Consider the following 24,372-nt stretch of genomic DNA (forward strand, 5'->3'; position numbering starts at 1 on the left):
AAGAAAGATAGAGACGACTTGCAGCAGGTGGTTTTCACCCACATTGGGTTTCCACCTTATATCATGGTGTTCATGTGTGTGGTTTTTGTGTGATCTGTTCTACTGCATCTGTTTACTCTTAATATGGTGAATAATGTCCTTATGCACTTAACTGAAGATAAACTGACTGAATTATAAGATTTCTGGTTATACGCTGTTTTCCTTAGACACAGTTGCGTGTACACGCTTGTTCACTTAACTAAAGTAGCGTATATGTTTCTGAGCATTGAAAAAGTTTTATAGTTCTGATAATACTGATTCACCCCCCCTCTCAGTATTATTTCCAACAATTGGTATCAGAGCAGGTCCTTCAGAGAAGCTTGACCGCTTGAAGGTAGATCGTTCATCATGAGCAACTACGAGAAAGAAGCATCAATCAGGCCACCAGTTTTTGATGGGACAAACTTCAATTATTGGAAGGTAAGAGTTACTGCATATCTTCAATCTCTTGGTACAGAAGTTTGGAACATCGTAGAGACAGGCTACACTTTTCCTTCAGCTACTCCTACAGATCCAGCCGAGAAAAAGAAATATGAAACAAATGCGAAAGCAGTCAATACTCTATTGGGGTGCATCTCTCAATCAGAATTCATGAAGGTAATGCACTATAAATCTGCAAAAGAAATATGGGATAAAATGGTCACGAGCTATGAAGGAGACGATCAGGTAAAGCGTGCTAAACTTCAAACTCTCAGGATTAAGTATGAGACTCTCAGAATGTATAATGATGAAAGTGTGGCTAACTACTTCCTTAGGGTAGATGAGATTGTCAATTGCATGCAAAACTTGGGTGAAGAAATAAAAGAAGCTATTGTGGTTGAAAAGATTCTAAGATCTTTGTCCCCCAAGTTTGAATCTAAAGTGTCTGCCATAGAAGAAAAGGAAAATTTGCAAATTCTTACTATGTCTCAACTTCACGGAATTCTAACCGCTTATGAAATGAGAAAGGGAGGTCCATCAGACAGAAGAGAAGCTACCTTCAAGGCTTCAGGCAAAGAAGATTATTATGAAGCAAGTCACTTGCCAGAAGATGAAGAAGAGGAATCAAATTTCGTCAGAAATCTTCAAAGGGGTTCTGGAAGGTTCAGAGGTAAGTTACCTTTTAAATGCTTTGCTTGTGGAAGAGTAGGTCATTATGCTGCCAAATGTCCTCACAAAGATAAGAATGACAAGGGAAAGGAACCTGTTAAATGGAACAAGAAACAATATGAAAAGAAGAAAAGCTACTACACTCATGAAGATAGTGATGGATTTTCAAATAGTGATGAAGATGAACAAGGTAATAGATATAAACTTTTAATGGCTTTTGAAGATGATGACTACATGGATGCTATAGATGTAGAAGGCTTTTATGAAGAAATGAAAGATCTTAAAGTTCGTTTAGAAGAGAAGAGTGCTATTATTGATTCTCTACAATGTCAACTAGCTGAAAAGGAAGAACATCTTGAAAAATTGGAATGTGAGATTGTCTGTCTTAGAAAGGAGATTGAGAAAACCAAAGCAATTAATCTTAAGTTTGTTAAAGGATCTGAAACCTTGGATGAGATTATCAATGTGCAGCGATCTCCTCTGATCAAGACAGGTCTTGGATATAATGGAGAAACATCTCAAGCCTCTACCTCTAAAAGTTATCTTGATGCAGCAAGGAGAAGCGAGCAAAGGCCAAATAAAAGTCATCAGGTGAATCAGGGACAGTTTACCTCAAGAACAAATAAACACCATCAAGAAATTCGGGGACAAAGTGCCTTAAGGACAAACAGAAGCTACAATCAGCCACAGGTAAAATCTTCCCAATTTGCTCCAAGAATGAATAGAAGCTACAATCGGTTGGATGATAGATCTGATTATCGCAGAAGTTTCTTTAATGGCCAATGCTTTTCTTGCCATAACTTCGGTCACAAAGCAGCTCAATGTGTTGCCTACAAAACAATCATGACTAGAGAAGCTCAAAAGCAAGGGAGAATGACTGGAACCATGAAAAGGACTTATAACAACTTTTCGGTTCTTGAAAATGAAGTTGAATGCTCTATTTGTAATAACTTTGGTCATGAAGACTCTGAATGCAGGAGCAGGTTCCAGAAGACAACTCAGAAGGAACAAACCTCAAATGTTAGAACATGGAGAATAAAAGAATCACAACCAGAAAGATGTGGGATAGCCTTTTATGCAGAAGGTCAAGAAAGTCTATGGTACATTGACAGCAGATGTTCGAAGCATATGATAGGGGACAAAGAAAAGCTTGAGTCATATACCGCATTAGAAAAGGGGAAGAAAGTTTCTTTCGGGAACGATATCTCTGCAGCCATAAAAGGAAAAGGTATTGCTCCGTTGAAAGAGGAGGTCAAAGTAGGAAATGTTTTATATGTTGATGGATTGAAGCATAATCTTCTGAGTGTCAGTCAGATGTGCGATCAAGGAACTGAGGTAATATTTAGATCAAATGGATGTTGTGTTCGCGATCTTGATACAGGTAAAACAGTGATCAAAGGAAGAAGGACTCCAAATAATCTATATATCTTTGAGGAAAGACAACAATGCTACTTAAGCAAGGATGATGAACATTGGCTATGGCATCGGAGGTTGGGGCATCTAAGCTTTTCACAAATAAGGAAAGCATGCAAATATCAGGCAGTTCGTGGTCTTCCAGATATCAAAATTCCAGACAATACCATATGCAAATCTTGTCAGTTTGGAAAGCAAACCAGAACTAACTTTCCAGAGAAGGAAGGATCAGCTAGCATGCCTCTCGAGCTAGTCCATACAGATGTATGTGGTCCACTTAGGAAGAGGACACCTCGAGGAGAAGAATATATGATCTTATTCATTGATGATTTCTCCAGATTTGTTTGGTTAGGGCTCATGAAGCACAAAGATGAAGCATTCGAAAAATTCAAATCCTTCAAAGCCTTGGTTGAAAATGAATCAGGACACAAAATTAAGTGCCTCAGATCTGACAGAGGTGGGGAGTTTACCTCAAACGAATTTTTCGATTTCTGTGAAGAACATGGGATAAGAAGAGAATTCTCTACAGCTAGAACTCCTCAGCAAAATGGGGTTGTGGAAAGAATGAACAGAACAATCCAACAAATGGCTCGTGCTATGCTTGATGAATCAGGTACTCCCGCAACCTTCTGGGGTGAAGCTGCACATGCTGCGGTTATTATTCTTAACAAAACAAATGTCCGAGTAAACAGCACTCAAACACCTCATGAGCTCTGGAGTGGTAAGACTCCTTCGGTGAAGCACTTCAAAATCTTTGGGAGCAAATGTTATATTAAGAATACTGATGAGCAACTTGGCAAACTTGAACCAAGAGCAGATGAGGGCATTCTTCTTGGTTATTCTCCACATAGCAAAGCATACAAGTGCTACAATAAAATACTTGGCAAAATTGTTGATAGCATTGATGTAGTGGTTGATGAGAAGGGATATATTCCTAGGCAAGTTCATCATGAAGACATTGAAGAAGATGAAGGCTACCCTCAAAGACGGAATGATGAAGAAGAAGAACCTCAAGAAGAACCAGAGGAGCAGACAAGAATAGAAGAGAAGACTCCATCCAGATATGTTCAAAAGAATCATCCGGAATCTCAGATTGTGGGGAAGAAAGAAGCAGGAGTACAAACAAGAAGGACACTTGCAGAAGCTTCAAGCTATTTGGCATTACTCTCCTCCACTGAACCACAAAATGTGAAAGAGGCATGCAAAGATGAATGTTGGGTCAAAGCAATGGATGAAGAACTTGAGCAGATCGAAAAGAACAACACTTGGGAATTAGTTCCTAGACCAAAAGATAAGAATGTAATAGGAACAAAATGGGTCTTCAAGAATAAATTGAATGAAAATGGAGAAGTAATTAGGAACAAGGCCAGACTTGTTTGTAAAGGGTATGCACAGCAAGAAGGAATAGATTTTGAAGAGACCTTTGCTCCTGTGGCAAGACTTGAGGCTATCCGAATGTTCCTTGCTCTCTCAAGCTTTCAAAACTTCAAGGTATTTCAAATGGATGTGAAATCAGCCTTTTTGAATGGAGACTTAGAAGAAGAAGTATATATTGAGCAGCCAGATGGTTTCATTCTTGGGAATGATCCAAACCTTGTATGCAGATTGAAAAAGGCTCTCTATGGACTCAAACAAGCTCCAAGGGCTTGGTACTATCGGTTGGACAAATATCTTCACCAACAAGGCTTTTCAAAAGGATCAGCAGATAGCAATCTCTATATAAAAGTTGAAAATAACAAATTGCTAATTCTTGTTGTTTATGTAGATGATATTATCTTTGGCAGCAATGAAGAGACTATGAGTCAAAACTTTGCCTCGGTTATGCAGAAAGAATTCGAAATGTCACTACTTGGAGAATTGACATATTTTCTTGGATTGCAAATTCAACAAAATGAAGGAGGTATCTTCGTGTCTCAAACCAAATACTTCAAGCAGATCTTGAAGAAGTATGGCATGGAAGAGTCAAAGCCAGTATGTACACCCATGGTTATAGGATGCAGCCTCAGTGCAAATGATGAATCAGCAGCAGTTCACCAACCCACTTATAGATCCATGATTGGGAGTTTGCTCTATTTGACAGGTACCCGACCAGATATTACACATGCAGTAGGAATTGTTGGAAGATTTCAAGCCAACCCAAAGGAAACTCATCTTCAGGCAGTCAAAAGAATCTTCAAGTATCTTCAAGGGACCCAAAACTATGGCTTATGGTATCCTAGAAATACAGATCTCACTCTTCATGCTTACACAGATGCAGATTGGGCTGGAAGTGTGGATGATAGGAAAAGCACAAGTGGTGGTGCTTTCTTCATGGGTTCCAGATTAGTATCTTGGTTCAGCAAGAAACGGAGTTCGATTGCCTTATCTACAGCTGAAGCAGAATATGTGGCTGCGGCATCTTGTTGCACACAACTTCTTTGGATGATGCAGACCTTGCAGGACTTTCAAATCACTTGCACTCCACCAGTCTCTATCTTATGTGATAATACAAGTGCAATCAGCATTTCAAAGAATCCAGTCATGCACTCAAAGACCAAGCACATACCAATCAAGTACCATTTTCTTCGGGAACAAGTGCTTGAGCAGAAGGTCAAGTTGGAGTATGTTCCTTCTAAGGAACAAGTTGCTGATATTCTCACAAAACCACTGCCCAGGGAAACTTTTGAATATCTCAGACAAAAGCTGGGAGTAGTTGATGCTTCATCCTGCTGTTGAAGCTTGTCTGTTCTACAGAAAAGTTGGTATACGCAAGTTACGTAAGGGATATACGCGTATATACGCAGATTTATGCTGGGAAAGTCGCGTGTATGGTGTACGCTTGTTGCAGAGAGTATATCCGCGTACATACGCTGGTTTGTGTAGGATAAATCGCGTATATGGAGTTCTGAACAGCAAGGGCAAACTCTGGTTTGAAAAGGTCTGAGATGGGTATGTCAAAATCCTTCAGACACAGTTTCAGGGGGTGCAGCAGGCACAGGTTCAGGGGGAGCAGCTTAAAAGTCTCATAAAGCATTATTGTTGGCATTTAGATGTTTTGGTTGTTGGTTTCAGGAGAAGGAGCTCAGAAAGAAATCCTGGTTGCTGATCTAAAAGATGTTTATCAGATGCTGTTGGTGACTTTCATAAGTCTTGGTCTAGATCTGTTGTCTCTATGTCATGTATCTCTTTTGTGATATCTCTTTTATGGTGTCAAGGTCATGTAACGGCCTATGTTGGTTTCCCCACTATGCCTGGGATGAATGATGTAATATAATTGGTTGTTTCTGATGTGTCCCCTCTTGGTAGGGAGTATGGATGTCTGTATTGAGTCTTTTGGTGATAGGAAGGTCCCTTATGGTGTCGAAGTTTTGGTTCTTGTTGAAGAACATCTTTTGCAGATCTGGCCTACAGTCAGGGGGAGCATGATTCAGCACAGCCAAGCAGAGGTATCAGCATGTACTCAGGGGGAGCACAGCCCTTTGCCCTTGATGACAAAGGGGGAGAATGATTCTAAGGATCTTGAGGTTGCCATCAAGTTCAAAGGGGGAGATTGTTGGCATTTTGGCACAGGTGTGGCGCTATGATACAGGTGTTGTCCTTGATGGCAACTCTCTTTGATGACAGATCTCTGTTCAGATTACAGAATGAAGAAAAATCTCATATACGCAGGTTAATTAAGTCTAAGTTGCGTATACACGCAAGTGATCTGCATACTATGTCGCGCATACGCAGGAGAGCTAATACTAAGGCGCGTATACACGCTTATGCATGAACAGAAAAGGGCGTATATGTCGGGAAGCTTCCCTTTGGTCCGTGGTAGTTAGTCCTCGGTACTTGAGCCTATGTATTTGGACCAAAGTATCTCGACAGACGTGTTGATCCCTAGTTTCTAAGTTGATGGTATTGGTTTTCTATGGTTTGGCCCTTGGTATTGAGCAAGGCCTAAGGCTATATAAGGAGAAGAAGATCATTAGGCAAACTCATCTTTTGAAAAAGGCTTGAATATCTGAAAAAGAAAGAGATCTGGTATGCAGGTTCTGGGTTGCTTGATCTAAGTTAAGGAGAGATCACTTTGGTTGATGGAAGACTAGATCTAAGGATAGATCTGGATCTAATGATTTGAAATGCACTATTATGATATGGTTGATTATGCGTATTTCTAGATCTGCATACTGACGCAATGTTATGTTCTGGGTCTAACTGATGTCTGGTACAGCTGCAAGTTGAGAGAATTTATTTTTAGATCTGTACGCAGGTTGGCTTCGGTAAAAGAGCGTGTATACGCGGGTTTATCTCATTGAAGTAGTGTATATCTTTTGGAGCTTGATTTTTGGGTTACAGTTGGGTCTGACTGTTATTGCAGAGTTCTGTAGTCTGCTCTGTGTTCTGGTAACTGGTGTTTGACAGGGTTTCAGTGTTTCAGTGATTGATGATGCTAGTATTGGATGTTTTGTGCTTCAATGATATGTTGTGAAAGTTGAATGAATTGTGGTCTTCAGATTGTAATGTTGTGCTTCAGGAATATCCAGTCTGAAAATGTATGAAAGGTGGTACCTGAAAGAAAGAAGATTGTAGGCCAGCACCTACGTACTAGTATCTTGGCTAGTACAAGAGCAAAGGGGGTTGGAGCTCCCTTCCAAGGAAGTTTGGAGAACGAGAGAAGGTTGTAGCCTTCTGCAGGTTGTAGCCTGCGTACTGGTATAAGGCTGCACCAGTACACAAAGATTGTAAACTGAAGTTTCATATTAAAGAAAGATAGAGACGACTTGCAGCAGGTGGTTTTCACCCACATTGGGTTTCCACCTTATATCATGGTGTTCATGTGTGATCTGTTCTACTGCATCTGTTTACTCTTAATATGGTGAATAATGTCCTTATGCACTTAACTGAAGATAAACTGACTGAATTATAAGATTTCTGGTTATACGCTGTTTTCCTTAGACACAGTTGCGTGTACACGCTTGTTCACTTAACTAAAGTAGCGTATATGTTTCTGAGCATTGAAAAAGTTTTATAGTTCTGATAATACTGATTCACCCCCCCTCTCAGTATTATTTCCAACACTCCCTTCATTGTGTGTTCCAACACTACCTGGGGGATTTTGTCATACACTTTGTGTGTTTTTCCAAACCTCCTTTGAGAAATTTGTTGCCTCAGCAAACACTTTGTTGACATCCTTACACCCGACACTCCATAAACCCACTATTACCAAATGTTGACACATCTCCACTGCGAAAGCCACGGTGAGCTTCATCACTCTTACCCTTCTTCTCCACGAATTTCATCATAGTTGACTTGTCAGTGGAATTGACAAGTTATGCTGCACTTAAGCAGTTCCCTCACACATTGATGTGACAAGTTATGCTGCACTTAAGCAGTTCCCTCACACATTGATGTCTATTGCCATCACTCTTGTCGACTCATGCCTCAATATATTAACCTTGGAAACAGACTCAAGAGCTATTAGACAAGACTTCATGGTCGAGGCTTCTACCTTTTTTCCCGTGGCCAGTGCGACAGGGGAAGAGAGTCTGTCGGTGTTAACAAAGCACAGACCTCTGGCGTATGTGACAGCGATTGAGGATTTGAGATTATTGATGCTGGGTATCACCATAACCGTTCTCAATAATTCATTTTAATATTAATCAACTATTCTTATTAATATCAAACAACAAACTTTTAAGTTAACCGCATAACATAAATTTACATTTTAACATATAATTTAATTAAATAACATTATAATATTAATAATAATATATCTTAACAATATTTTATAAAATAGCAACATTATATTTTAAAATAATTTATCTTACCTTTATGATAAAAAGAGAGTTTGTTGTAAATTTATTTCATTTATTGCATTCGAAACCTTCTTCGAATGTCTTTGTTTTAAAAAATTAAATATCAAATGAATATTATATTTTATGAATTTTATTTCATTATCATACTGTTTATTTATTTATTTTTGGGCGTGGGGAAGATATAAAACTTCCTCAAATTTTAAGATGGTACTCCTTATCTACGTTAGCCTAATCAAATTTTGCCAAGCATTGAAACAAAATTCATGTGATGGAAACTCATTATTATCGTTTCCAGCGATTATCTCTGATGCTTCGTCCACTAAGATAGAACTGATTGTTTTTTTGGAAAGGTTAAAAGAGCATTCTTTATTTCCTGGCAGGTTTTGGATTTCAGGGTAATAAATTGCATTTTAACATTAAAATTTACATGGGAGTTCTTTTCAAATACGAAATTCTATTTTTTTAATGTAGTATAAATAATAATTTATTAATTGAAATTAATTAATATATTAATAAATAAAAATTTTATTTTAAAATTTATTAAATACTATAATTTATTATAAAAAATAAATAATAAAATATCACATAGATTTAATTATATGTGATATCATATAGGATGTCTCATATGTTTTTATATGTTTTTATTTTTTATTGGGTTATTAAGAATATCTAATTATAATATTATGTAAATGGTGTTAAATTTATTTATTTTTGTTTTTCTAATGGATGACATTGTATTTGATACCAATTTTAATTAAAGTATATATACTTGTTGGTTTGACTCATGGGGATTTGAAATATAAATTTTATGGTTTACACAATACTTCATAACAAGGTCATTACCAATTGATTTGCCTTGTAGGCAATAAAAGTGGATACTAAATTTAAGTTTTGAAGAGTATTATTACAAAATTGATATTGTTGGTAACCTCCTCTAAAATAGTATCATATAGATTATTTGTTGGGGTAGGTGCGTTATCACAGAGAAGAACAATATTTGAGAACAAAAATGATGTCAAGAGTCACCGTTGCATTGAAGCATAAATGATCTTCATGATCTAATAATTGATTAACCGATCCAAGGACCATCTATAAATAGGTTTGGATATGAACCAAACCAAACAACCACATGACCATTGTTGTAATCGTCCATAAAAGGTGGTTCTAAAAATCCAATTGTAGTCATTATTAATTCATATTTTAGTCGTAGTCAACCCCAAGAATGGCTGACTCCCTTGATCCAAAAATGTGAGGTTTACTAAGGAACTCGATGGTCCAACAACACCCCCCCCGTAAACTCAACTTGGAGGAAAACATACTACATAACACACAACATTCCCCCCTTAATTTGTACTGATTACAAAAACTGATAAAAAATAGTACAAACATCTAGAGCAGGTATTGGATACACTGTTGTTGCTACCTCGTTACCTTCATCCAACTTTGTTGAGTCCATAGAGGAGCCACTTATTTTAGGAGGGATTCATACTGAGTTGCTGAAAGAACAAATCGCTATTGAATTAATGAACATATTGATGATATGGTTACTAATAATGGTGTTGTTGCCCCCAAATTTGAGTATGTAGAATTGAAGATTGAGCCATATCAACATCCTCATAACAATATGAGGAAATTAACTAGGAATCAAAATTCTTGGCCACGTAATGGCTCCACGTTCACATCATTGCAAAAGGGACGTGAAAGGATGAGCCATGGACCAATGTCGACTATCAAGATTGATTGTGGTTGCATTGATGGATGGTCATGGCATCATTTGAATATGTGCTTAAGAATTGCATATCATTGTGTCTCATTGGATTTACAGTCATACAATGTTCCTATCATTCATTGATTTTCTTGGAAGTGGTCAACTAGGCATCGATTAGACATGAAAATCACTAGGACGTTCGACCAGAGTATTGACTGATATATTTGTCAACTAGGATTTTCTTGGCCAAGTTTTGACTATGTTATTTATCAAGCATCACTTGTTGCTACTCCCTTAATTGTATTTAAGATGGGGAGGTTTAATAATGATAGAGACAATATTTATGGATAGAGATTGCCTACAGTTGTTGCTTTCTTATCTAGTCTCCTAATTATCTGGACTGTGTTGTCTTGTTGTCTAGTTGATTGACTGAGTGGGATTGCGTTTGGATAACACATTTTGCAACTCCTTTGATGACTTGGGATTAGCACTAATGTGATAGTGTTTCAGACTTCTTCAATAACTTATGTTGTTTTGTGTGTTATTAGATGTTGTAGTCAACCCAAATTAAGAGGATAAATATTTGTGCTATATATGTAATTTTTTTTCATTCAAGCTAAGTTTTTAGTGGGGGTGTTGGAACATTGGGTACCTAGGTAAACCTCCCCTTTTCGAATAAAGGGAGTCCATTGTTCTTAGGGTTGACCAATGACTAAAATATGAATTAATCATGTCCATATTTGGAGTTTTAGATCCACATTTTATAGAAAGGTAATATAACTATGGTCCCATGGTTGTTTGGTTGTGTTTTGGTTTTATCATTATCCAAACCTATTATAGATGTTCCTCGAATCATTCTATCAACTATCAGATCATGAAGATCAGTAGAGCTTTAGTGCAATGATGTCTCTTGACATCACCACTATTCTTGGATTGATGTTCTTCTCTACAATAGCTTACATTTACAAACATTATTTTTGATATATTTTTTATTATATAATTACTCTTTTTATAATAGTGTGGGGAAAATGGTTTCTTGGAATTTTGGTAATGGGAAGGTTAAGGTTAACTTGCAAAGGTATGTTTATTGGGAAAAAAATATACAAGAAAAAATGACTCGATTTATGTAGAATCATTAAGCTTAGAAATAGGAAGTAAGGACTATTCCTTCCGTTTCTAATCCATACAAAGCAATGGGAATCACATCCATATACTTTGTTGGATTTTTTTCAAGGACAAGAAGAAGGCATGGCTACCTATATGTGAGAGTGGACAAGTTCAATAAGAAGTGTGGTTTGATGGCTTTTAAGAAGACCATGAAATGACAAAAAGATGAAAGATTGTTCTTTGAAAGGGTCCAAGTGCATTGTGAGATTACAATGATCATAATTTATAATAGCGATACTAGATTTGTCAGCCATTTGGACATTTATTGTGGAAGACATGGGGGATGTTATAAAATAAACACCAAAATAGCCTTAAAATAGAGAGAGAAGTAACTCCACACCTTGAGAAAGGGATTTAAGAATGAAATATAAGCCTCTTCAAGGAGACAATCTCCTTTTACAATAAAAGAATTATACAATATGATATGATTCTAAGACTAGGTCTCCTTTGTGTGTGTGTCTTTGTATGAGACAATGGGTACAATTATAATCAAAGCCTTCCAACCAAGAACACTAATATAACAATAGAAATGTATTAACTAAATATCTAAGGATTTATATAGGTATTTACATGCGACTCCCTTTCAAAAAAGTGTTTCTGTAAACATTTGATTAGTTTCAGATGTTTCTACATGAATAACTCATTTTCCCATGTCAACCCTTATACTAGTAGGTTCTTCCACTTGGTGAGGTACTCAATAATTGTTCTATTTGATAGCTACTTGGTCATAGTTTCAAGGACCGTTCCTTCATTAATCCCTGGTAAAATAGTTGAACTGGGATCTTGTTTCTAGTTACCTCCTTTAAGAAAGAAACATGGAATACTAGATGTACATGTGAAGAGGGAGGCAACTCCAATTTTTAAGCCATATTTCTAATTATGTACAACACCTTATAGTATCCATAGTACTTGGTATCCAATTTATTCCCCCATTTTTTTTCTTTAGGGACATTTGTTTGTGTGGTTGTAACCTCCAAAAATCAAATTCCCCAACTTCAAATCCCCTTTTACTATGATTTAATCTACTTATTATTTCATCCTATTTTGTGCTACAATCAAGTTGTCCTTCAACAATTTGAGAACCTCTTGTCAGTGTTATATGTTTTCCTCCAATGTGTGAAACTTTTCTTTTCCTCTCAAGGGTGATGTATTGAAGGAAGATTATATCCATTAAGTGCTATAAATGAAGACATTTTTGATGAAGTAGGAAGGTCATGTTTTTCCATCATTCTAGCAAGGGAAACCACTTGACCCTTTGTGTTTGTTTATGCCAGATTCAAAGCTATGTAGATATCCTTCTAGAAGTTAATTCACAATATCATTTTTCTCATTCAATTAAGGATGGTAAAAGGAGATATGAGCGAATTATGTACCCAAACAAGAAAATAATTCAATCTAAAAATTTCTAGTGAAAATTAGATATATGTCACTTACAATAATCTTGGGGATTCCATGTAGCTTTTGAATTGTTTCAATGATAGTTGTGGCTACTATACTTGCTTTAAAATGATGAGAAGCAAAGAAAAAATAGGCTTTCATTGATTTGATCCAATACTAGCATGATGTTATTCTTTCCTTCGGAATTTGGTAAAACTCTAAGAATGTTCACCAAAACCTCTTCCCAACATTGACTTGGCATGGATAATGATTGCAGGAGCCTAGGGGGCTTGATTGTCTCTATTATTCTATTATAATACCGGAAATTCATCCAAAAACTTTTGAACATCAAATTTAATTCCCAGGAAAAATCCTTCTTTGATCCTATGGTCAATTTTCAAGAACCATGAATGTCTTGCTATAGGAAAAGTGTGCAATTCCAAAAGGACCTTATATTTTAGCTTGAAGTTCTTACATAAGCATAAGAAATATTGATACCAAAAGAAACCATTCTTCCACACAAATTTATCTAATGCACTTTGGTCCTCCTGTAATTGTTGAATATTATTGTGTACCTTCCAATATTGATTCTATTCTATCCTTGCTTCTTCACCTAGTCAAATTGTGGAATGGAAATAGCACACAACAAACCCTTTTTATATTCCTCTTTCCTTGAAAGCTTATCTGCCACAATATTTTATTTTTCCCATTTTTTGTAGATAAATAGAAGTCATAACCTAGAATATTTGTAAGCCATTTGTATTTCTCTTCTAAAGATAAGGGTTGCTACAAGAAGTATTTCAAGCTATAATGATATGTTTTTGCTTTGAAGTGTTTTCATACTAGGTAAGGGTGTCATTTATTAATTGCATGTAGTATGACCAATATTTCTTTTTCATATATGGGTTTGAGTAGGTTCTTTCTTTTAAGTTGAATTATTTTAGATGCAAGGGTCCTTCTTTATAGCATTAAAACTACACCAATGCCATGACTTGAGGCATCACTCTTGCATGAACAACATTTCTTTTTCATAAATGGCTTTGAGTAAGTTATTTTCTTTAAGATAAATTCTTTTAGAGGTAAGAGGCCTTCCCTTTTGCATTAAAACTGCACTAGTTCTATGGCTAAAGGAATTCCACTCCATAATAAAAGTTATTGTGAAGTTAGGTGTGGCCAGGATAGAAGCTATACACATAACCTCCTTAATTTTTTCAAAATCTCAGGTTGCTTCTTCAAGGTGTTTGGGAATTGAAAATTCCATCATAGCTTTAATATTTGTTAGGGTCTAGTTTGACACCCTCACGAGATATAATATGACCTAAATTAAGATTCCAATTCCTGAATGCTAAAGGAACTCTTTGAAGGATTATCATATATTTGTTACTCTTCCAAAAATTTTAAAACTATGTCAACATGTTGTACATGCTAATCCCAAGATTTGTTGCAAAACAATATATCATCAAAAAATACTAACACAAATTTTCTATAGAAGGATTTGAAAATAGAATCCATCAAGCTTTAAAATGTTGAAGGCACATTAATAAGGTCAAATATCATTACCAAAACCTCATAATTACCTCCAATTGTGTTCTAAATGTTGTTTTGGGAATATCCTCATTATGATTGGATGATATCTAAAATGTAGATTCAACTTAGTAAAGAAAATCATTCCTTGAAATTCATCTAATTTTTTCCAAGGAAAAAAGTTGTAACTTTATTATGAGAAGAAAACAAAATTACATTTTGCATATGCTTATAAACATTTAGAAAGAGAAATCTAAATTGATTTTAAGAGAAGAAAAAACTAAAAAGAAAATAAAAATGTAATACAATGGGGAAGATCAAGTAATGTAGAAATCACTTATCTTCCCCTTCTTTCCTTTATTTTTCTAGAGCTGTTGCCATTCCCCAGATTTTGGGTCCACTGGTACAAGAGTCATAACACTCAAGATGTCTCCAAAGGATGCTCTTTATCTGAATCTGAGCTTTCTGATACGTGAACACACGTTTTCTCACCATTCGATCCTCCTTGTGTGCCATTGTTGTATGATGTTCTGATTCCTAAATTGTTGTTGAATTTGTCTCACTTTGATTGAGAGCACTATTAACATTCATATCCTGAATTCCCCCCTTATTCTTTCATCGGATTATCTATGGTTTCTTCTTCTTCTTCTTCTTCAGAGAGGTGTGGATCTATAAACTTCCATCCTTTTGGCTTAAGTGCCTTTTTATTTTTTGGATTTTTTTTTCCTGTGGGCATGTGTTCTTTTTTTTTTTTTTTTTCTGGATAAAGACTATTCTATTAAAAAAAGATAAAAATATTTACATAGAGGCTTAGACCTCTGAGGGGGCCGTAGCCTGCCCTCCACCAAAGAAACTTGTGCATATAGCAAACTTCAGTCCTCTTACATAATTGATAGATTCTGAAGCGAGAATCGAAGTAAGCTGAAAGACAAGAAACTAAACAGTCCTATAGTTGACCTATCCTTCAGAGGTAGCTGTTCACTTGCAGAGATACAATCTTTTAAAGCTGCCATTACAAAAAAAGTCAAAAAACAGGCTATCTAGGCTGTAAGTGCTTCTGACCTGAAGACTATAGCGATTCATGCTGATATCAAAAACAATGCCTGAGACATGAACAGATAGAACAAAAACCATGGAAGCATAACCTGAGGACCACATATCATAAGGGAGACTGCTGACAGAGCATATAAACCAGAATTCTTTAATCATGCGGAGGAGAGTCTATCGCGTCCTTGTTTGCCTGGCTGGGAGAGCCAATCCAGGTAACCATTTCGTTATCTTCAGCGCCCATCACACTGCCATCTGGGGGGATAACAAGATTCAGAATGCTTCCAGAAAAGCGCGCTGGTTCACAAGCAAGAATTTGATCCTGTGAAGATGCTGGCTGGGGTTGAGGGGCTTCCGGGAGTCCATCCTCGTTCTGCCTATTGTTGTCATTGAGTACTACTCCAGCCATCTCACCCTGAAATTCGCTCGTATTCTGAGACTGAGACTGAGCCATGGAGATGTTGTCCGAGCTAGTAAGCTCATCTTCCTCCTCCGTAAAAATTACAGTGATAGTGGCAGAGATTAAAGGCTTATTGAGCCTACTCCTGAACTTGAACCGGGTGGTTTGAAAGGAACTATTCAGAGAGGGCCGAGAATGATCAGAAGGCGGGGAGGATGGAGAAGCAGAGGCTAAAGGAGTGATGTTCTGAGGAGCAGAACCACCACGACGCCGAGAGACTCCACGAGTACCCGAATTACCTCCACGACATGGGACGCCGCGACGTCGAGCCATAGCTGGATGCATAGGGAACTTAGGCAGACAGGATGATCAGAACTGGAGGGGAGGGGACCAGACACAAGCTGAACAAACCGAATTAATAAACCAGAGGAGCTTCCATACACCCTGAACAGAGCAGGGGTACGAAAAAAACAGCGAGCAGAGGAAAAATGGGTTGCGAATATCATCTGGAGACACCGGAGAGCACGCCATGGTTAAATCGCCTTGCTGAAATTCTCGAACCGGATGCACATTGAATGCCATAACCAGAGCCTTAATTCCACACTATTCACCTTTCATATCAACTGCTGCAGGAGTGTGTGGACTGCTGGAATCGTCCAAGTGCCCGGACAGCTGCCGCTGTTGCATGCGGTTCATTAACACATAGTTATAACACCCGCATCCGGGGTGTGGGCATGTGTTCTTCAAGTGTTATGTTTGAAAACAAATTTGACATATGAATGTCATGTTCTAATAGTCTAAAAATTGGGACCACAAAATATTTTTGTATTTCAATATAATGTGATATGGTAGACCTTTTCTAAGGTCTATCTCCAAGCATATTATTAAAAAGGTAAAAATACCTTTCTCTATTATTTCAAATTCCATATTTTTGAACTTACCCAAAGTATTTCCAATATACTCTAGGACCTGATTATGGGAAAAGTAGCTAGGTTTGGTCTTCATAATTGTCCTAGCACTCATTATATATATGATATAAATAATAAAAGAAAATATATTGACATGGGTTTTATACTCATTTTCATTAAGGTCAAGCATTCGTTAATAGGAGTCATAGAGTCTATGTAAAAATTGTATAAGACCCATTTGGGTATATTGTATCATGTAATATTGTATACAAAGTCAAGTATCCCTTCTAGCTACAAGTCAGCCTTGATGCAATACAAGTAAACCTTGATGCAGTACAAGTCAGCCTTATAACTAGGCTACTTGACATGAAAGGAAAGGTATATATAAGAGATGACTCAGATCCCTTTTGACGTATCTGCAGTTCGATCTATTGATAGAAAAGAAGGAAAATACTAGCAAGAGGCTTGTAGAAGTGAAGAGAAGTAAAACACATAACGGAGTCTACTCCTAAGCTTACACGTACTAAAATTACCCATACAACCTTAGGCTGAAGGTAAAATGGTATTTCAAAGGTCCGAAAATTACAGTAGGAGAGGTCTGAAAATTGCAATAAGAGGAAGACTAGTATTTTCAGAAGTCCAAGATTGATGTAAGAGAAGTCCAAGTCTTTGTAGAAGGATCTCATTTTATCCTAGATTTTGAAGATTGCAAGAAGATATTAGGTTGTGAAGTCTGAACTCTTGAAGCTTGCAGGAGGTGGCATCTTATTGTGTTGACTCAAAATAACTCTTGAAGAATAATCTTGAAGTTTTGATTTGTAGCTAGAAGGTGGTCTGACTTGGTCATTGGGTATTGAGAAGTCTCATTTTGATATGATTTTATAAGAAGGAGATTGTTTAGGTTTTCCCCAAGAAGTGGGGTTTTGTCCTAGCGTGGAGCCTACATTTGGTGTCTTTTGTCTCTTGTATTTACATTTTTGGTAATTTCTTGATGAAAGAGAACTAAAATAATTAATAAGAAGACAACAAACTTCACAAGTAATTATCAAGCTAAGGAGAATCAACATTGACCTACATCTACTTTGATTTTCCAACATGGTATCAGAGGTAAGGTGAAGAAGGGACACCACATCTAGAGAGAAGAAAGAAGATCATCAGTGTAGTAGTCACTTTTTGTAGACTTATTTGAAGGTATATTTTAATAATAATTTCACCTCCAAGACCTTATGTCCAATCCAATGGCTTATATGTGCAAGGAAAGCAATAAGTTAAAAGGAGCATCCAACTTCAAGGCATGGAAAAAGAGAATTGGCATATCCCTTAGAGAGAATGATGTCATGAAGTATGTTCTTGGAAAGGTCCCTATTCCAAATAAATATAATGAACAAGAAGTTGAAAAATATGAAAAAGGGAAAGTCAAATCTAAAAGAATTCTCTTTGAGTCCATCAAAGACCACCTCATTATGTTTCTATCCTAAATTTCTACATCTAAAGAAGTTTACGTGACTCTCGTAACATTATACTTTGTCAATGCAAAAGGTCACATGATTGCCTTATGGACTCAATTATACTAATAAAAAATGTCTGCAAAGGATACCATACCTACCTTTTCCATGAAGCTATCAAAGATCAAGGACCAACTTCAAGAATATGGTGAGAAAATATCTACTTCAAAATTAATTATAGTGGTAATTAATGCTTTACCTAAGGAATGGGATGCCTTTGCAAGAAAAATTAGTGCATGAAAAGAACCTACATCATTTGAATAATTATGGGATCAATGTTCAATAGAATAATCTAGAATAAAGGCAAGAATCAACTCCCAACCTACCGATGAAGTTACTTAAGCCTTTGCAGCTAAATCAAAGAAATGTTTTGACAAGAAAATGAGAAACAAAATTAGAGACGTGTCTAAAGTTTAGTGCTTTGGCTGTCATGAATATGTACACATCAAATTTGATTGTCTTAAGAATCCTAAGAACAATAAAAGGAAGGAAAGTTCTGAAGCAATAACAACTAAAGATGAAGAATCCTCAAATAAGCAAAAGGAATATGTCAACGACCTCTTCTATGAAGAATGATTACTAGTGTATAATACGCCAAGTTTGCAACATAAGAGTTTAGATAATAGTCTAGCATAAATAAATGCTTAAGAGATTTGTTTTCTCATCAAAACTAGTAACAAGAGGAAGAATTAGAAAAATCATGGAAGTGACAATACCCTAGATTGTGATGAAGGCTTTTCCAATGATAATGGATGAAAAAGGTATGTTGTTCTTAAAGTATGTATGATTTCTAAGTATAACACGTTCATTTGTAAAGGTTCCGCATAAAGCATGGAATGTATTAGGGTTTTGTTGACCTAGGGTTTGTGGACTTCATTATTTTGAAGGTTTTCCATATCCATGGATTGTAAACCCTAGTTGGTGATTGAAGTAGAAATCCCTAGTCAAGTGAAAAACTCTTACACTAATTTGGTTGTTCCCTAATAGAAACCGTAGCTTTTAACTTCTAGGATTTGTAGAAAATATAGGGTACATGGTAAACCCTAGCAAGGGTGGGTTTGGAAGAAATTTGGGTAACAACATCAATATCCTAAATTTGTTGCTTTCAATAAATTTAGGATTTGTGTTTGAATCTGTTATGCAACCAGCTCACAAAATATAAGAAAAGATAGATCAACGACTTAAAAATTATCCTCTTCGAGGGGGAAACCTCCTTTACATTACATAAATGAAAAATTACTGGATGATAGAAATGATAAGACCTCCTTGGTATATATTGGGGTATAAGGGGTCACAATATAATCAGAGCCTACATATCAATAATAATGTAAGCGAATAACAATAACAATAGTGGGCTTCTATGGGGCACAATAATAACAACAAGGGGGATACATGGGTTTGTACTCAACGCTTGAGTAGTTCTGGATGCTTATATATAAAAATTTCATCCTCCCATGTGGAATCTTAAGCATGTAAGTTCTTCCACTTAATGAGATACTTTGAAATTAATTGATTCCGTAGTTATCGGGTTCTTGTTTCCATGACTGCTTTAGGCTCAAATATGATTTTTCCTTTTTCAGCAAGTTATGGTAAAACTGTTCGAACTAGGAGCTTGTCACCGATAACCTTATTTAAGCATGAAACATGGAAAACAGGGTGTACTCGAGAAGATGTAGGAAACTCCAATTTGTATGCCATAGTACCAATCTTTTGCAACACCTTGTAAGGACCGTAGTACTTGGGTGATAATTTATTATCCTTCCTAGCTTGCTTGAGGGACATTTGTTTGTATTATTGTAGCCATAAAAATACCCAGTCACCTACAACAAAACTTATTTCACTATGATGCTGATATGCTTGTTATTTCATTCGATTTTGAGCCAGACTAAGGTTATCCTTTAAGAGTTGAAGAACTTGTCGTTGATGCTCGATGTGATCTTCCACTGCTTGAACCTTAGAATTTTCTCTTAAAGATGATGTGATGGATGGTGGATGATATCCATAAAGCGCCATAAATGGGGTCATTTTTGCCACAATATGGAAGGAATTTTTATAGCACCATTTAGCTAGAGGTAATCACTTAACCCATTGTGAATTTTTATCATATACAAAGCAACCAAGATATCCTTCCAAACATTTTTTCATTATCTCAGTTTTCCTGTCAGATTGAGGATGATGAGATGAGATATGAGCTAAATGAGTACCATCACAAGAAAATAATTCCGTCCAAAAATTTCCAATGAAAATGGGATCTTTTTCACTTACAATGTTATGCAACCAACTCAAAAAATAAAAGAAACGATAGATCAATGACTTAAAAATTAGCCTCTTCGAGGGGGACACCTCCGTTACATTACATAAATGAACAATTCTTGGATGATTCAATTGATAAGACCTCCTTGGTATATATCGGTGTCTAAGGGGTCATAAGATAATGAGAGACTACATAACAATAATAATGTAAGGGCACAACAATAACAATAGTGGGCTTCTATGGGTCACAACAATAAAAACATGGGGGATACATGGGAAACACAATAAAAATAGGGGGCTCCACTAACAATAACAATAAGGGGAATACACTAGTATTATAGGGACCTAACATGTCCCTATCCTTCAAAAAAGTGATGTCCTAAACGCTTGAGAAGTTTCAGATGCTTCTGTACAAAATTCTCATCCTCCCATGTGGAATATTCAATGGATAAATTCTTCCACTTAATTAGATACTCTGAGATTAATCGATTCCATAATTGTCGGGTTCTTGTTTCCATCACTGCTTCAGGCTCAAGTATGATTTTTTCTTCTTCGTCAAGTTCTGGAAATACTATTTGAACTGAGATATTTTCACTGATAACCTTCTTTGAGAATGAAACATGGAAAACTGAGTGTACTCGGGAAGATGCAGGCAACTCTAATTTGTATGCCATATTACCAATATTTTGCAACATCTTGTAGGGACCATAGTACTTGGGTGATAATTTATTATCCTTCTTAGCTTGCTTGAGGGACATTTGTTTGTATGGTTGTAGCCGTAAAAATACATAGTCACCTACATCAAAAATTCTTTCACTGTGATGTTGATCTACCTATTGTTTCATTTGATTCTGTGCTAGAGTGAGGTTATCCTTTAAGAGTTGGAGAAATTGTTTTTTATGCTCCACGTGATCTTTCACTACTTGAACCTTAGAATTTTCTCTTAAAGATGATGTGATGGATGGTCGATTGTATCCATAAAGTGCCATAAATGGGGTCATTTTTGCTGCAGTATGGAAGGAAGTGTTATACCACCATTCATATAGAGGTAACCACTTGACCCATTGTGTTTTTTTATCAGATACAAAGCAATGAAGATATCCTCCCAAACATGTGTTCACTATCTCAGTTTGCTTGTTAGATTGAGGATGATAAGATGATCTATGAGGTATTTGAGTACCGAGACAAGAAAACAATTCCATCTAAAAATTTCCAGTGAAAATGGGATCTCTATCACTTACAATAATATTTGGGCTTCCATGTAGATTTTGAATTATGTCCATAAATGTAGTAGAGATTGTACTAGCTTTAAAAGGATGAGATAATACACAAAAGTGTGCATACTTGGTAATTCTATCAACTACCACCACGATGACACTCTTTCCTTCAGACTTGGGTAAACTTGTGATAAAATCCATTGGGACCTCCTCCCAATGCTGACTTTGAATGCCTAAAGATTGTAACAGACCCAGGCTCTTAATTGTCTCGACTTTATTTTGTTGGAAAACTAAACATTCTACCACAAAATTTTGAATATAATATTTAAGGGCATCGCAAAAAAATCCTTCTTGACCCTGTCGTAAGTTTTTAAAAATCTCGAGTACCCTCCTAAGGGGGAGTTGTGCAATTTAAAAAAATCTTTTGCTTGAGTTGGGAATTATTACAACTATATAAGTGATCTTTGTACCATAATGAATCATTTTTCTAGCTAAATGTCTAAGATGTATTGGGATCTTGCTGCAACTTTTCAATGAGTGTCCACACCTCTTTGGCATTCTTCCATTCATTCCTTTCTTCAGTTATCCAATAAGGTTGCATAATAGAAATGGCACAAAGCAATGCTTTGACATCCTCATCCTTTCTCGAGAGTGTATCTGCAACCACATTTTTCTTCCTTTTTTTGTAGATGATTTCAAAGTCATAACCCAACATCTTCGTGACCCATTGTTGTGTATCTTCTGAAGACAATCTTTATTCCAAAAAGTATTTAAGACTATCATGATTTGTTTTTAACTTGAAGCGTCTTCCCACTAATTAAGGTCAGAATTTTTTAATGCATGTAGTATTTCCAACATTTCCTACTCATAAATAGGTTTGCGTAAATACTTTCCTTTGACTAGACGACTTTCAAAATAAATGGGTCTTCCTTCTTGCATTAGGACAACACCAATTCCATTTCTCGAGGCATCAAATTCCACAATAAATGTTTTTTTTAAGTCTGGAATTGTTAAGACCGATGCTTGGCACATTGCCTCTTTAATATGTTCAAAGACCTTAGTTGCTTTTGAAGTCCAAGAAAATGCATCTTTCTTCAATAATGTTGTTAGAGGTGCTTCTATTCTCCCATAATTCTTAACAAAATTGCGATAATATCCTTTCAACCTGAGAAATCCTTGAAGATGCTTTATGTTTGTGGGGATTTTCCATTCCTTAATGGATTTAATTTTGTTAGGGTATACCTTAACACTGTCATGAGATACAATATGACCCAAATATTCCACCTCATGTACTACAAAGAAACATTTGGAGGTTTTTGCATATAATTATTTCTCCTTAAATAGTTTGAGCACCCTATCAACATGGTTAACATGATCCTTCCAATAATTGTTGTAGATCAGTATATCATAAAAAGATACTAATAGAATTTTCCTAAGGAAGGTTTTGAAAATGAAATTCATCAAACCTTGAAATGTGGAAGGTGCATTAGTAAGGCCAAAAGGCATGACCAAAAATTCATAATGAACCTCATGAGTTCTGAATGTTGTTTTCAGAATGTCTTTAGTCTTCATTCTAATTTGATGATATCCTAAAAAAATATCTAGCTTGGTGAAGTAAATTGCTCCATGTAATTCATCCAACAATTCATCAATGACAGGAATGGGAAATTTATCTTTAATAGTGAGCTTTTTGAGCTCCCTATAATATGGACACATATGCCATGATACATCCTTCTTGTGCACCAACACTAATGGAGTAGAGAAAGAACTTTGACTAGGTTAAATTATACCAGCTTCTAGCATTTCTGCAACCATACGTTCACTTTCACTCTTTTGGGAATAAGGATATCTGTAAGGTATGATGTTTGGAGAAACACTTCCTGGAATCAAATGAATAGAATTATCATGATCACAAATAGGTGGGAGTTCTTTGGGAGTCTCAAATACCTTGGAATGATTGTTAGCAAGACTTTTTGGAGATCTGGAGAAATAGATGATTTCGATGTTTGAACCTTTAGTGAGAATAATTGTGAAATTACGCCTTGTTGTTCTTTCTTCAGAAGCTTTGTCATGATATTATATTTGATTATCTTTCTTGGTTTCCCTGTGATACCCCTTAATTCAACTTCCTTTCCTTCCCAAAAAAATTTCAAGAAAAGTTCTTGAAAATTAAAAACTATCGTCCCCAAAGATTGTAACCATTAGACTCCTGGTAAAACATCAACACCACCCTTTGGAATGGAAAGCATTAGACTATTCAATACATATTCCCCCATGGTTAGCTTGATATTATGGCACTTTCTAGAGAAATTTATAGTTCCTCCATTTGCAACCATCACTTGACATTTTGGTGTTGGATATTGGGAGAAATTCAATTCCTTGGATATCTTAAAATGAATAAATTTATGGGTTCTACCAAAATCAATCAACACTATTACCTTTTTCTTCTTGATATATCCTTCTATCTTGAGAGTTTTAGTAGTGTTAATTCCTGCCAATGCATTACAAGATAGGGTTGGATTCATTTCTTCTTTATTTTGGGTTGGATCCTAGTGTATATCCTCCTCTTTTGATGTTTCTTGTTTCTTTTCTTCCTCCTCTTCACAATCTATGTACAATAATTTCTTCTCAACACACTCATGACTTTTAGTGTATTTTCTATCACAATTGTAAAAAATCCATTTTTCTCTTTTTTCCTCCAATTGTTGTGGCGTCAACCTTGTAGCTTGTGGAAGGCTAAGAGAAGCAACACTTCCATCTTTGTAGTTGTGAGCAGTAGACTTACTTGTTTCCATAATTTTTCTTTCATCTTTTCTTGCCACCTTGAATACCTTCTCCAATGAATCGAGTTTCCAAAGGAGGACCTCATGTCGGATGTTATCCTTCAAAGTCCCTATGAATACATCAATCCTATGCTCCTATGGAATATCAATTACCTTGATATT

This window comes from Pinus tabuliformis, chromosome 2_1, assembly GCF_031772625.1.
Source record: "Pinus tabuliformis cultivar Carrire ecotype Pingquan chromosome 2_1, CPIR1, whole genome shotgun sequence".
NCBI classification, from domain to species: domain Eukaryota; kingdom Viridiplantae; phylum Streptophyta; class Pinopsida; order Pinales; family Pinaceae; genus Pinus; species Pinus tabuliformis.